Genomic DNA, 16,914 nt, shown 5'->3' on the forward strand with positions numbered 1-16,914 from the left:
AGAAATGCACAACCTTCTGACACTGAACCAGGAAGAAATAGAAAATATGAACAGACCAATCACAAGCACCAAAATTGAAACTGTAGTTAAATGTCTTCCAACAAACAAAAGCCCAGGACCAGATGGCTTCACAGGCGAATTCTATCAGACATTTAGAGAAGAGCTAACGCCCATCCTTAAACTCTTCCAAAATATAGCAGAGAGAGGAAAACTCCCAAACTCATTCTACAAGGCCACCATCACCCTGTTATCAAAACCAGACAAAGATGTCACAAAAAAGAAATCTACAAGCCAATATCACTGATGAACATAGATGCAAAAATCCTCAACAAAATACTAGCAACAGCACATTAAAAGAATCATACACCATGATCAAGTGGGGTTTATCCCAGAAATGCAAAGAATCCAGTGTATGCAAATTAATCAGTGTGATAAACCATATTAATAAATTGAAGGAGAAAAAACCATATGATCATCTCAATAGATGCAGAAGAATCTTTTGACAAAATTCAACAGCATTTATGATAAAAGCCCTCCAGAAAGCAGCCATAGAGGGGACTTACCTCAACATAATCAAGGCCATATATGAGAAACCCACAGCCAACATCATTCTCAGTGGTGAAAAGCTGAAAGCATTTCCACTAAGACCAGGAACAAGACAAGGTTGCCCACTCTCACCACTATTGTTCAACATAGTTTTGGAAGTTTTAGCAACAGCATCAGAGAAGGAAAAAAAATAAAAGGAATCCAAGTAGGAAAAGAAGAAATAACACTGTCACTGTTTGCAGATGACATGATACTATACATAGAGAATCCTAAAGATGCTACCAGAAAACTACTAGAGCTAATCAATGAATTTGGTAAAGTAGCAGGATACAGAATTAATGCACAGAAATCTCTTGCATTCCTGTACACTAATGATGAAAAATCTGAAAGTGAAATCAAGAAAACACTCCCATTTACCATTGCAACAAAAAGAATAAAATCCCTAGGAATAAACCTACCTAAGGAGGTGAAAGACCTGTATGCAGAAAACTATAAGACACTGATGAAAGAAATTAAAGATGATACAAACTGATGGAAAGATATACCATGTTCTTGGACTGGAAGAATCAGCATTGTGAAAATGACTCTACTAGCCAAAGCAATCTACAGATTCAGTGCAATCCCTATCAAACTACCAATGGCCTTTTTCACAGAACTAAAACAAAAAATTTCACAATTTGTATGGAAACACAAAAGACCCCGAATAGCCAAAGCAATCTTTAGAAAGAAAAACGGAGCTGGAGGAATCAGGCTTCCTGACTTCAGACTATACTACCAAGCTACAGTAATCAAAACAGTATGGTACTGGCACAAAAACGGAAATATAGATCAATGGAACAGGATAGAAAGCCCAGAGGTCAACCCCCACACATATGGTCACCTTATCTTTGATAAAGGAGGCAAGAATATACAATGGAGAAAAGACAACCTTTTCAATAAGTGGTGCTGGGAAAACTGGACATGTACATGTAAAAGAATGAAATTAGAACACTTCGTAACACCCTACAGAAAAATAAATTCAAAATGAATTAAAGACCTCAATATAAGACCAGACACCATCGAACTCTTAGAGGAAACTATAGGCAGAACACTCTATGACATAAATCACAGCCAGATCCTTTTTGACCCACCTCCTAGAGAAATGGAAATAAAAACAAACAAATGGGACCTAATGTAACTTCAAAGCTTTTGCACAGCAAAGGAAACCATAAACAAGACGAAAAGACAACCCTCAGTATGGGAGAAAATATTTGCAAATGAAGCAACTGACAAAGGATTAATCTCCAAAATATACAGCAGCTCATGCAGCTCAATATCAAAAAAACAAACAACCCAATCCAAAAATGGGCAGAAGACCTAAACAGGCATTTCTCCAAAGAAGGTATACAGATTGCCAACAAACACATGAAAGGATGCTCAACATCACTAATCATTAGAGAAATGCAAATCAAAACTACAATGAGGTATCACCTCACACCAGTCAGAACGGCCATTATCAAAAAATCTAGAAACAATAAATGCTGGAGAGGGTGTGTATAAAAGGGAACCTTCTTGCACTGTTGGTGGGAATGTAAATTGATACAGCCACTATGGAGAACAGTATGGAGGTTCCTTAAAAAACTAAAAATAGAACTACCATATGACCTGGCCATCCCACTACTGGGCGTATACCCAAAGAAAACCATAATTCAAGAAGAGTCATGTACCACAGTTTCCATTGCAGCTCTATTTACAATAGCCAGGACATGGAAGCAACCTAAGTGTCCATCAACAGATGAATGTTTAAAGATATGACTCAGCCATAAAAAGAAATGAAATTGAGTTATTTGTAGTGAGGTGGAGGGACCTAGAGTCTGTCCTACAGAGTGAAGTAAGTCAGAAAGAGAAAAACAAATACCGTATGCTAACACATATATATGGAATCTAAAAAAAAAAAAAAAAAAAAGGAAATGGTTATGAAGAACCTATTGACAGAACAGGAATAAAGTTGCAGATGTAGAGGATGGACTTGAGGACACGGGGAGGGGGAAGGGTAAGCTGGGATGAAGTAGAGAGTGGCCTGGACATATATACACTACCAAATATAAAATAGCTAGTGGGAAGCAGCCACATAGCACAGGGAGATCAGGTCGGTGCTTTGTGACCACCTAGAGGGGTGGGATAGGGAGCGTGGGAGGGAGGCTCAATAAGGAGGGAATATGGGGATATATGTATACGCATAGCTGATTCACTTTGTTATACAGCAAAAACTAACACAACAATGTAAAGCAATTTTGCTCCAATAAAAATGTTAAGTTAAAAAAAAAAACAGAAAAGAAACACAAGGAACTAGAAAAAGGAAATTACTATAGGTAAAATATAGTTAAGACCTTAAATTAATTAAAAATAAAAATCAAAAATTAAGGATAAATTGTATTTCTCCTTTTTACTTCACTCTGTATGACAGACTCTAGGTCTATGCACCTCATTACAGATAACTGAATTTCATTTCTTTTTATGGCTGAGCAATATTCCATTGTATATATGTGCTGATTCACTTTGTTATACAGCAGCAACTAACACAATATTGTAAAGCAATTTTACTCTAATAAAGATGTTTAAAAAAAACCTTTAGGAATATTGATTATAAAGAACATCCAAGAAAGGAGAAGTGAAATTTCATGTTATAAAATTTTTATACCAACATATTTAATCCATTGTTAGAGTTAAGCAAACATAGGGTCATTTTTATATCTTATATTTAAAAGAAAATAACCATTTATTGAGGCATGTAGAGGCAGATTATCAAAGTGGTTAAAAAGACGGGATCTGGAGCCAGACCACCTGGTTTCAAATTTCATCATGTTAAGTGATTACTTAGCACCTTGCTGAGATTCAATTCATCCATGTTGAAAATGCTGGTAACATTCATGTTTAGTTCATAGGATTGTTGAGAGGATTAAATAGGCTAATATGAATAAGGACAGAAGAATCATGATGAGAGCAAAGCAACCATATCAAGAAATTTTAGTTGTTGTTGTTGCTGTTTGTCGTTCTTACTAGTATTATTTAATAGGATGTGAAAATTGAAGTTTTGCCTGAAGTGTCAATATATGATAATTATCTGATACCCAGCTGAGTGTGAGACAGAATATCCTGGAGGAATCTTCAAAGTGGATAAATCAGAAGAGATTCCATGGCTGTTTAACCTTTCACCCACTTTGAGAATATAAAAGAATGTAGAATGGATAGGCAGAGAGGAACTGGAAAGATTTCTTTAGAGAGCTGCTAAGGTGTCTCCTCTCCCTCTGATGGGGTGAGTGGTCTACCTTCTTCCCTGAAATTCTGAAGGGTGGAAGTTTTAGGGGGACTGCTAAGAGAAGTTAACGGGTATTTCCTGGAGTACAGAGATGCAGTATACTTATGTCTCATTCACACCTGTGAAAGGTGAAGCATGTATGCGGGGGCGTGGGAGGGGGTGCTGAGAGGGAGAGAGAAGAGGAGAGGGAGAGAGAGGGGGAGAGAGAAGGAAGGAGAGAGGATAAAGGACCGGAAAGTGATACTCCTGCAGGGAGTTGGGGGGAGGAGAAGGGGTAACAGGCATGAATGTTTCCCATGGAGCAAATTTGGTCCACATGAAAGAGAAAGCCTACCTGGAGAAGTTGTTGTTGTTTTTTTTTAAGAAGATGTTGGGGGTAGGAGTTTAGTAATTTATTTATTTATTTTTGCTGTGTTGGGTCTTCATTTCTGTGCGAGGGCTTTCTCTAGCTGTGGCAAGCGGGGGCCACTCTTCATCGCGGTGCGGGGGCCTCTCACTATCGCGGCCTCTCTTGTTGCGGAGCACAGGCTCCAGACATGCAGGCTCAGTAGTTGTGGCTCATGAGCCTAGTTGCTCCACGGCATGTGGGATCCTCCCAGACCAGGGCTCGAACCCGCGTCCCCTGCGTTAGCAGGCAGATTCTCAACCACTGCGCCACCAGGGAAGCCCCCTGGAGAAATTTTAAACCCTGCCCAGGAAGAGATGAGTCCTCAGAGATGCTTGATCTGAGGAGACGGTGACCAACCAAAGGGGAGGCTCTCACCATCTGAGCTTAGTTCAAGCTGGAGAGCAATGCCAAATCCACATCAGTAACCTTAAATGAAAGATTCAGCTTTACACATTTGCCAGTCACCAACCAAATAAGAACAGTTCTGTCCTTATGTCTCTTTACTCCTCCCTGCCCCTTTGTACCTGGGTGTGGATATGACAAGAAAGACAGGTAAGCTGGTCACATAAGTCACCTTATATAAGACGTGTCCAGGAGGATGGGAGAGCTCTTTAGCTTTGATTGAAGATTCTAAGGTTGATTACTATGATGATCTTAGACCGTACACTAAGGTAGTACTTATAACTTAAAGTGACTGTATGACCAAACTTTTCCTAAGAGCATGGAATCATGGGAATTTCTGAGTTTTCATTCAGTAGTAGGAGAAATTATCCTAGAAAAAAATAGTCCTTAAAAGGAAAGAAGTCAAAAGTTCCCCAAATTTTGGATTGCTTATGCTGTTCTGCTGGTTTGTTACAACAAAAGAGAAAGGAACCCTAAACTATACATACAGAGGACATAAATAAATAGGAAGGGTCATGGCTTAATACAGCATTGATGAAGTAAATACTTACATGATTCAGTACCTAGGCTACCACATGAATTAAAAATGACCATGTGTAATAAATTAATTTCCAACATAAATAGAACAAAGAGAGAAAATAAACCTTAACATCTTTTTACCTTGTGTGAATACAGAAGAGGTCAGTAAGATACGACATTGTTTCCGGATGATTAGAATGTGTTGAAAATATAGTGTATCAATTATAAGTGGTCATAATTTGCAAACTTTCTACTGGATTTTATGTACATGCACTGCATTAAACATTTTAATTAGTATTTTCCCTCCACTTTTTGAAAGCTAGATCCCAAAATGGGGTATTGATCTAAACAAGATCTAGTGAAAAATATGTATTGATAGATGACGTTTAGCACAGGGCCTTGCACATGGAAGATGCTTTTTAATACTAAGTTTTTATTTATTTTAGCTTGATTTCAAGTTCAGCAGAAATACAGAATTCATATATTTGCTTATGTAAAAAGGATTTTTCACTCCAAAAACATGAAACAATGTGTACTGTAGTTTCCTTTGGGATATTAGAAGTGTTGAACCTAGAAGCCTAAATCTTGAAAGTCATAAATATTTTTGTCATAAAATATTATCTGCAGGAATAATTCTAAATATCAGATTTTTTTAAAAACTCACTATACTAGTTTTTATGATATTGAGTTTTATCGTTTTAATTTTACTTGTTGATATCTTAAAAGTTTCCTCTTACATTTTAATAAAATGTATTATTTATTAGTGCTTGAAGCACATGATATTGATATTGTTTATTGGAAAATCTACTAACATGTTAAAAGATCCAAACAAAAAACCTGCCTTAGAACTATAGAAATTTCAACCAGATTGAACTAAATTAGGTTTACTTTTCCTCTGTGTACTATAAGAGAGATTGGACATCAGAAATTTTCTTCAAAAATATTAAAATCTGTTTTATTATATGTTGTATTGTCTAAAAATAATATCTGCTTTGATCCAACTCATAACTATAATTTCAATTTAACCTTATTGCAACTCAGTGAGCAAAATATTCTACCCTTCAAGTATTAAAGTAATAGTTCAATTTCAATAAATTTACTATGAGTCTGTAAATCAATATTAGAAGCATCAATCTTAGAAGATCCAATAGTAAGGAATGATAAAATAGTAGAGTAATAAAAATAAGCACCTGTGCTTTAATATCCTGGACTGTCCTTTGTGGGATATATGAGTTGCTAATGTCATATTCTACTCTTTGCTTTTATCTTAGTTAGATTCTGGTTGCTTTTTCTATCATTAATATTAATGTAATCAAATTCATCTATCTTTTTAGTTTATGCTGCTTTTTTTTTCTTTAAGAAATGCTTTCATTCCTCAGGATTAAAAATATACTCACATATATTCATTTTAAAACATAATATTTTTTCCTTCACTCTGAGCCTTTTTAATGTGAGATTTATTTTAGTATCTAGTGTGAACTTAGGAATACACTTTTGCATTTTTCATGTAGATAGTTAAATGTCTCAGAATCTTTTACTGAATAGTTTTTCTTTTCTTATTTTTTTGTGACACCTTTATTGCTTAATAGGTTTCCATATAAGTGTGGATCTGATCTTGGGTTATCTATTTTTTTGTCTATTTGTCCGTTTCTGTGTGCATACCTCACTACCTTAATTCATACAGTTTCATGTTAAAAGTTTAAGTAAATCTTGATATCTGATAGATATTGAAAGAGTTACTCTTTGCTAGTCTTCTTAATTTCTTTAACTTTACTATCAAATATGATTTATTGTCCTTTCATTTTACTGAAGTATAGTTGATTTCCAATATTATATTAGTTTCAGGTATACAACATAGAAATTCAAAGTATTTATAGATTATATTCCGTTTTAAAATATTGGCTATATTTCCTGTGCTGTACAGTATATCCTTGTAGTTTTTAAATTTTACACCTGATAGTTTATAACTCTTAATCCCCTACCCCTATCTTGCCCCCCTCTCCCCATTGGTAGCCACTAGTTTGTTCTCTATATCTGTGAGTCTGTTTCTGTTTTGTTATATTCATTTATTTGATTTATTTTTTAGATTCTACATACAAGTAGTAGCATACAGTATTTATCTTTCTCTGTCTGACTTATTTCACTATGCATAATACCTTTCAGGTCCATCCATGTTGTTGCAAATGGAAAAATTTCATTCTTTATTATGACTAAGCTGTATTCCATTGTATGTATGTATATATGTGATATATATAAGGTTGCTTCCATATCTTGGCAATTGCATATAATGCTGCTATGAACATTGGGGTTCATGTATCTTTTCAAGTTAGTGTTTTTGTTTTTTTCAGATATGTACCCAGGAGTGGTATTGCTGGATCATATGGTAGCTCTATTTTTAGTTTTCTGTGGACTGTCCATACTGCTTTCCATAGTGGCTACACCAGTTTACATTTACACCAACAGTGCACAAGGGTTCCCTTTTCTCTACATCCTTGACCATCACTTGTTATTTGTGGTCTTTTTGGTGCTAGCCATTCTAACAGGTATGAGGTGGCATCTCATTATGGTTTTGATTTGCATTTCTCTGATGATTAATGATGTTGAGCATCTTTTCACATGCCTGTTGGCCATCTATGTGTCTTCTGTGGAAAAATGTTTGTTCGGGTCTTCTGCCCATTTTTTAATAAAGTTGTTTGTTTTTTTTTGATATTGAGTTGTATGAGCTCTTTATATATTTTGGATATTAACCCCTTATTGGTCATATCATTTACAAATATTTTTTTCCCATTTAATAGGTTGTATTTTCATTTTGTTGATGGTTTCCATTGCTGTGAGAAAGCTTTTAAGTATAATTAGGTTCCATTTGTTTATTTTTGTCTTTGTTTCCTTTGCCTTAGGAGACAGATCCGAAAAAAAATATTGCAGCAATTTATATCAAAGAGTGTTCTACCTGTGTTTTCTTCTAGGAGTTTATGGTTTCCAGTCTAACATTTAGGTCTTTAATCCATTTTGAGTTTATTTTTGTATGTGGTGTGAGAAAACGTTCTAATTTCATTATTTTACATGCTATCAATTAGCTATCAATTAAATATGAATTTTAAGACCAGTTTATCAAATTCTGTGAAAATTCCTATTGAAATTATTATTGAATCCAATTTATATATTGATTTGGAGACTCTCCATCTTTACAACTTGGGGTCTTACCATACCCTTCCCATGTTATGTGTATATAGATAGATATAGATGGATTCAGTAATTTAAGCTTTTGGTATATCTTTGGTAAAATTGTTTGGAAAAAATTTAGATGTCCTTTGTTCACTTCATCAGGTCCAAGGTTTCTCATTTGTAAATTGAAGATAATTTTTTTCCTGCCTACATTTCAGGGCTACTTTGAAGCAAAAATGAAATTATGCTTATGAAATAAATACATAAATGATAAGATTTTGTTTTTTATTATTTTTAGCCAGAAGTGTTGGTATATTATATGCTTAATGATACTCCATGATTTTCTGAGATTCTGTTTAATTAATCTCTTTTCCTCCTAGTGTAAAAGTTTGGATCTTATAATTATTTAAATAAAATCATTGTTCTGTTTAATGATTTCTGCAATGCTCTGTGAACCATGACTTTTTATTCATTCTGTGAAGTCTTTGATTAATGAGGAGTATAAAAGTTCATTTCATCAAGTATTTATTGTATCACATACTGTGTTGCTAGCACTGAATCAGTTTTGAGATAATTATTTTCATTTTAGGGGACAAAATGCAATAAGGAGTTTTGGTGACCTGTTACCCATCAATATTTTTTACGGTTATCAGCCTAGAGTCTCTAGTAAACATGGAAGTTTTAAGTATTATTTTTATTATTGTTATTTTTAGGAGAAATTGATCCCAAATTTTAAGTTTTTCCATTGTAATAAGTGAATTGAAATATAAAGCTTATTTTTCTATTGTCTTCTTTTAATTAATCATTTCAATAACATGTACTATCTAACCTTGCCAAATCAACTATATAATCACTTCTTCCTTCTAATTTTATCAGTGTATTATCTGAAAATAAGGTAATATCAGAAAATATCCACTTGTTGAATGAGTGAAAATGAATATATATATTCAAATCCAGAGAATTCATAGAGAAAATACAAGATTCCAAGGAATGAAACCATACACAGATAAAATACTAAATAATAAATACTTTTAAAGTAGGACAAGATACCTCATACATTGGAACATGGTATCAAGATACAAAAATATTCTAATAGATTAAAATAAGGAGTTACATCTAGTAAATGAGTGATCTGTCAAGTCTAATTATGAAGTTCTACACTCAGGTTCAACAACTCTGTTATATAAATGCACACTTAAGTGTATTAATATTGTTAGGAGTTAGTTGATGATGACCATATGTACATGTGCTGTGTGGACTTAAACATTTCATGGATACTTAGGTCATATGAATAGAAGACGTTTTCAATCAAAGGAGAGGGTTTTTTGATATTAGCCTTTCTGGCAGGGGTGAAGTGGTACCTCATTGTGGTTTTGATTTGCATTTTCTTGATGATTAGTGATGTTGAGCATTTTTTATGTGCTTGTTAGTCATTTGTATGTCTTCTTAGGAAAAATGTCTGTTCAGGTGTTCTGCCCATTTTTTTAACATCTTTAAAATGGATTTTTAAATATTAAGTTGAATGTGTTCTTTATATATTCTGCATACTAACCCCTTATAGATATATGATTTGCAGATATTTTCTCCCATTCAGAGAAATGGGAGAAAATATCATCATCTTGTTGATGTTTTCCTTAGTGTGCAAAAGTTTTTTAGTTTGATATAATCCCATTTGTTTATTTTTGCTTTTGTTTCCCTTGCCTGAAGAGACATATCCAAAAAAATATTGCTAAGACCAAAATCAAAGAGCATACTGCCTCTGCTTTCTTCTAGGAGTTTTATGGTTTCAGGCCTTACATTCAATCTTTAATCCATTTTCAGCTTATTTTTGTATATGATGTAAAATAGTGGTGAAATAGATGAATGAATTAAGAGGGAGAAGTGTACAGTTATAAGATAGATAAGACATGGAGATGTAATATACAGAATAGGGAATATAGTCAATAATATTGTAATAACTTTAAATGGTGACAGACGGTAACTAGACTTATCCTGGTGATCATCTCGTAATGTATTTAAGTGTCAAATCACTATGTTGTACACCTGAAACTAATATAACGTTCTATGTTGATTTTACTTTGATAAAAGTAAACAAACAACAATAACAACAAAAAAAGGTGAAGGTATTCCTTGTGGATCGTGCATTGGCATGCTATGTTAAAATATAAGAACATTTTTAAGAGGGGTATTGAAAAATTAAACTGTGTTCTGATGTAAGTAACTAAGTTGATGAAAAAGATCTGAAAACTCTTCCTTAGGAATGGGTTGGAGGTCTAGAGGATTTTATGCTGAGAAGGGAAGACTCGTGCATGGACACAGGAGATCAAATATTTTAATAGCTGTTTCATGGAACTAGATTAAGTTTAATTTATTCTGTAAGTCAGAACCATCAGACTTTTATTTAAAGTTCAGTTTCAGCTCAACCAAAAGTTACTTTTAGCCAATTAAATTATCTAAACATGATAAAGCCTCGATTATAATTAGTGGAGGAACTTCCTGATTTGAGTGCAAGACTGAACTACATCACTCCATCAGCCATTCATTTTAAAGTATGTATTGGGACTTCCCTGGTGGTCCAGTGGGTAAGACTCTGCGCTCTCAATGCAGAGGGCCCGGGTTCGATCCCTGGTCGGGGAACTGGATCCTGCATACATGCCGTGACTTGGAGTCCACATGCCACAACTGAGAGTCCGCATGCCGCAAGTAAGACGCACTGCAATCAAAATATTTTAAAAAATAAAAAATAAAATAAAAATATGTATTAAGTACCTACAATGTGCTAGGTGTTGAAATTTTTTTAGGAAATCACTGATCAGTAATAATATGTGATTCTAGATTTTAATCTATGTTTCTGATAGACATTTAACACATAAATTTGATAAAGAACTTGTGATACTTATTAGAATATTACATATATTAGATAGTGTTGAGTGTATACTAAGGCTACAGTTCTGCACCAAGTAGAGTGAGTAATCTGAAAATACTGACATGAGAAGACAGTACTGGATTAAATTTTAAGAATGGATTCAGCAGTTGTATTAATTTGTCTAGAGCAGAGGATTTTCTTAGAAGAAATAAGAAAAGTGACCTGATGAAGTGGCAGTTAAAGAGAAGCAAAGAATGGGATAGAACAAGGGTCCCGAAGTGTAGCCTCTGGACTGGCAGCATAAGCATTACCTGGGAACTTGTTAAAAATGTAAATTCCTGGATCCCCCTCTAGACCTACTATATCAGAAACTCTGGGGGTGGGGCCCAGCAGGCTGCAGTTGAACAAGCCTTCAGGTGATTGTAATTCATGCTCAGTTTGCGAACCACTGGTGTAGACTGCTGGTGTGAAGTCGGGTTTAGATACGCTTTGGAAGCCAATTCATCATCACTGCACATCAGTGGAAATAAAGGATGCAGAGATCCCATAGATTATAGTAGCCATGTGATTGATTGGCTAACTTATGTAGGCATAACCCAGAGAGCACTTACAATAGCAAATGTTGAAACTCTTGCTTTGAAAAAAAAATTCATGGAGGTTTTTCTTTATTTTAATTTTACATCTACCATTTTACACGATAGAGCTGGGTATCGTCGTCTGCCAGAAACAAGGCCTGTATATTTTGTTTCACAGATAATGAATTCTTTCTTCCTCTAAAACAGTGTTGGGTAATGTTCCAAAAAAGTAATCACAGGCCAGTTAGTAAATATATGCTGGGACAGTAGAGTGCCTGATAGCAACAGCTATGTCTGCCGCTGCTGATTAATCAGCTAGAGAACAGACCTATTTTTTGACTTAATACGGAATAGGGACTCCATTAAGGACAGAATCTGCATCTCAGTTACTAAACATATTCCCCCACTGTTTTCATCTTCAAAGGTGTATATTTTCTTTTGTTGTCTAGTAGAATGACAATCAGGGCTGCACACTTTTTACAAATTGTTCCTTCCCCTCCTGTCTTCCTCTTTTATTCAATCAGCTTGTCAAGCTGTAAGGGATTATGAAAGTTTGGGGAGTTAGAAATCACAGCCAGTTCAATCTCATTTTCATATAAACTGAACAGTAAGTTATTATATTGTAACAGCTTATCACTTTGGACATAAATTACAGCAAAGTAGTTTGTAAATCCCATAACAGAGATAGAATAGTCCATTTATGTAGGCATGTTTCGTACAGTTTGCTGTAACTTTCAGCTTTAGCTCATTTTATATAACATTTTAATATATTGGTTGGAAAGATATAGTCATGATCTGCGGGGCTTTCTGATTTTGCTTCTCTCTAACATTAATTGCTGAAGCTAGTTAGAGACCCGTTTTAGGTTCTGCTGCTTCATCTTCTAGGATTATTCCTGTTTTAGGTCAAAGGAAATATAAGAAGTGCTGTGTCTGGAAATGAAAGTGGCCATTGAGTCAGCCTTGCTCTTTGTCCTCCTCTTATGTTGTACCCTTGTCTGATAATTAGATTCTTGCCATATTACTTGTGATCAGACCTTTTTCTCATACTCAGTAATTGCTCTAGAGCTCTACCTTGATTCTAAGGCTTTTCCTCTGTTTATTTAAAACATACTAGGGAATTCTTGCCATAATCCCCAGTCTCACTTCCTCCCAGTCTCTGAGTACCTGTCCACCCAAACAGGTATTAGAGCATTCTGAGTACCCCAATTTGATATGCATGCACATTGAGCCATCCTGCTTTGTGGTCTTAAGGATTTATGTGAGTATGATCTTTTGTTGGCTCTTAGAAAATTCCTTGATCGTCACCTATGTGGATGCTGTTGGTACCCTACCTAGATGCTCTTAACCTGCAAGTACACCCATTCTCCATCTACTGACAGTATTGAGTTATAACTCACAGCTAGCAAAAGCATCACTATCCTATTTTATATATAGTAGTGCGTAACAAGGACCTGCTGTATAGCACAGGGAACTATACTCAATATATTATAATAACCTATAATGGAAGAGAATGTAAAAAAAGATATATATATAACTGAATCACTTTGCTGTATACCTGAAACGAACACAACATTGTAATTCAGCTATATTTCAATAAAAATTTTCAAAAAACAAAACAAACAAGGAAAACCCACCACCATCCTTCTGTGGAGAATTGCCTTAGACTAGTGGTTCTCAAGCTTTAGCTTGCTTCTGAATCACATAGAAGGCTTGTTAAAACAGATAGATGGGCTCAGCTCCCAGGTTCTGATTCAGTATGTCTAGGGCAGAGCCTGAGAATTTGTATTTCTAACAATTTCCCAATGATGCTGATGCTGTTGGTCTGAATAACAAACTTTGAGGGTAACTGGTCTAGTTGAAATAGGAATTTCTTTGTCCCTGGAGGCTATGTGTTCCATCTCCTCTCCTCAGGGCAGATGATGATCAGTGACAGATTGCCATCAGTTTTTAAAGGGCAGATTCTCCTGCCTCAAGGTGGGACTATTTCTGTGTGTCATTCATGCTCCATTGCTGCCTGGTGGGATCAGAATTAAATAGTCACCATCAGAAACCACATTTTGGCTTAGCTTTTTACCCCTACCATACCCTACTTCTTTTACTCTCCTCTTGAAGGCACTCTGTGAGTAAATTACCTGAACAAAATCTCCATCTCAGACAGTGCTTCTAGGGAGCACAACCAGAGACTTGTATCTGTGGATTTCTGGTTTCTAGTCTCTTTAGTTCAATTTATTCAACAAATTTGTATTGAATGACTTTGAATGCCCCAGGCAATATATGGTATATGGAAAGTAATTAAGACCCAGTCTCTCTCTCCCAGTCTCTGTCTCAAACAGCCCACTATTAAGTTGAAGACTGGATAAATAAATGTACAATTGAAATACAGTATGGCTGATGCTATGCTACACTAGTGCTGAGAATTTGAAGCTATGAAAACTTTTATCTGAGCCTTGGGGTATCATAAGCCGGGTTCTTTGGGGAAAGAGACTCTGAGATGGAGATTTGTGAGTAGGAGGTTTATTGGGGCATATTTTGGGCAACACCAGTGAGGAAGTAAGGGAAGCATAATTGTACAGATGGAGAGGTTGGATGAGACCTCAGGGAAACCCATGGGGAACTCTGGAGAGGTCCAGAATTAAGGAGGAAAGGAATCAATCACTAGATGCAGACTGCCTACTGGAAGAAGCAGTTTTTTGGCTAAAGGATGCTCAAAGGGCAACTCAACTGTAAGGTACCATTAGCCAGTTCTCCCAGCTGCTGGAGAAATACACGTCAGTCCTGTAGTAGGCATCTGGGTGGAGAACCACAGCAGCCAGTACAGAGGGCAGATGGATGCAAGGAAAGATCAGTCCTCAGCCACTTTATCCCAGGACCATAGAAAGTAGGTTGGACCTCATGAGAAAAAGTTTGGGGATCCAGCATGAAGAGTATTGCAAACACACACACACACACACACACACACACACACACACACACGCACACACACGTTGGTTCCTGGAGAACTGTCCTTGTGATCATCTCAGTTAATATATACTGGCTTCATTCAAGCCAAACAACCAGCAATCCTAGTACACCCAGTGTGAATTTTTTTTTTTTTTTGCGGTACGTGGGCCTCTCACTGTTGTGGTCCCTCCCGTTGCGGAGCACAGGCTCCGGGCGCGCACGCTCAGCGGCCATGGCTCACGGGGCCAGCCGCTCCGCGGCACGCGGTATCTTCCCGGACCAGGGCACGAACCCGTGTCCCCTGCATCGGCAGGCGGACTCTCAACCACTGCGCCACGAGGGAAGCCCCACCCAGTGTGAAGTTTAATTGAGTCTGTTCTTAAGTGCTGAATTTCTCAAATATCACAGATGCTAAATGCAAGATAAACCTGAGATTTCCTGAAAATATATCCTGTAGACAGACCTGAAAGAGTTCTAAACCTTGTTGAAATGACTCTGAGGAACAGTTGCAGCAGGTAACAAATCTGCCGACAAGCAGCAATCTTGAGAATAAACATATGTGGGCCCAGAGTTCAGAGGCTAAAGTCGATTTAATGAGAAAGCTGTTGCTATTCTTTTTTATGTAAATTAAATGTATTCCAAGTAGCCAAAGTCACAGCCTAACGGTAATGGTCTGGCTGCAGAACTGAGCGTTTGTTTTATGCTCTTCTCAGGGTCACCTAAAGATGAATGTGAGTTACCTGGATTGAACAGAATTCTATCCGGTGTATTGTAAATGTGTGGTGATAAAATTCGAGAACCTAATTAAAGAGAACTGATTTGAATGTAAAATTGTTTATTTTGCAATTTATCTATGCCAAACATTGAAAATTTTCCATTGAGATAATAACAGCACATAATTTGTAAAGTGGAATATAAAGTCTTAGTGAATAAAGGGTAGGCTATTAATGTCTTCATAAAGTTAATTACACAATGTTAAGACAACAGAAGGAAGACTTGAGTAACCCCCTACCTATCCAGAGTAAATGTCGTAAAAATTCACACATTTTATTTTCTGTATTTAGTGCCAGAAATCCAGCCCATGCAGACACACACAAAAGAATGAAATAGGTCTGCATCTATCCCTGCAGTAGCTGAAATCTGTCCTGATGGAATGGCCTCTGGCAGTATTATGAATCAGCATGAAAGAATAGCAGACCTGGTCTCTAGAAACTATCCCCTCGCTGAAATGTGCATTTAAATTACCTCATGGCAAGGCCAGTGACATTCAAGGATTGAGAATGAGGCTAGAAAAATGGAAATGTTTCTCTACTTCAGGGAAGGCCTTTTGCCTGATCGACATTATGTAAACATTTTGCCAAAGAAAGAGTAGTACCAAAGTTTTGCAGCCAAATTATTATAGAACAGCAAACCGCTTTTATGCCCCCTATGCTCTAGTCCAAGGGTTGGCAAGCTGGCCCTTGGGCCACATCCAACCTGCCACTCATTTTTGTAAATACAGCGTTGTTGGAACACAGCTATGCTCATTTGTTTATGTACTGTCTGTGGCTGTTTTTGCGCCACAGTGGCAGAGTTGAGTAGTGTGAAATAGACCATATGGCCCACAAAGCTTAAAATATTTACTATCTAGCCCTTTACAGAAAATGTTTGCTGACCCCTGCTTTAGTCTCTTCTAGTTCAGTGTATTCCAGATTTACTGATGATAAGAATCGCCTGGAGTACTTGTTAAACCTACAGCTTCTCAAGCCCCTCCTTTGGAGATCCTGATTCAGTGAGTCTGCGTGAGACACAGAAATGTATATTTTTAACAAGTACTAGAATTTTTAAGAAACATCGGTCTAGTTCTTTTACTCCCCAGTTCTTCTGCATACCTTTTTATGCTCATCAAGTCCACATTCTTTTCTTCAAACTCTTCTTCCTCTCCCCACATAAGTGCTCGCACAGACCAGTGTGCTGTGTGACATTGTCGTGGGTGGGGTTTGCTAAAAGCAGAGCTTATGACAGGGATTTGGGTGTGTATTGTTTATGGACAGATCATGCCTAGGAGCAAGGAAGTTATGGAAGCAACATATGATATAGGAGAAACAAGCTAAGCAAGGTTGTGGTCTCAACTGGAGATGTACTTCAGCCTGATCCCACGAGGACCTCTGCAGCATGAATTGCACTACAGGCTTGTTCCCACCTTGAGGCAAGAGGTCTGGCCTTTTGTACACTC

At 36.5% G+C, this 16,914-nt stretch overlaps 1 protein-coding gene and 1 non-coding gene across 2 annotated transcripts in view; both read left to right on the plus strand.

Annotated features, from left to right (window-relative positions):
• The window catches only part of IL1RAPL1 (interleukin 1 receptor accessory protein like 1), a 1,327,113-nt gene that overhangs the window by 1,059,362 nt on the left and 250,837 nt on the right, over positions 1–16,914 (plus strand). The gene's annotated exons all lie outside the window — the stretch shown is intronic.
• TRNAE-CUC (transfer RNA glutamic acid (anticodon CUC)) lies at positions 10,883–10,955 on the plus strand. The gene has a single exon. It is a non-coding gene; the product is annotated as a tRNA-Glu (tRNA).

Source organism: Aethalodelphis obliquidens, unplaced genomic scaffold (genome assembly GCF_003676395.1).
Source record: "Aethalodelphis obliquidens isolate GAN/ISIS:26980383/991018 unplaced genomic scaffold, ASM367639v1 scaffold101, whole genome shotgun sequence".
Classification (NCBI taxonomy): Eukaryota; Metazoa; Chordata; class Mammalia; order Artiodactyla; family Delphinidae; genus Aethalodelphis; species Aethalodelphis obliquidens.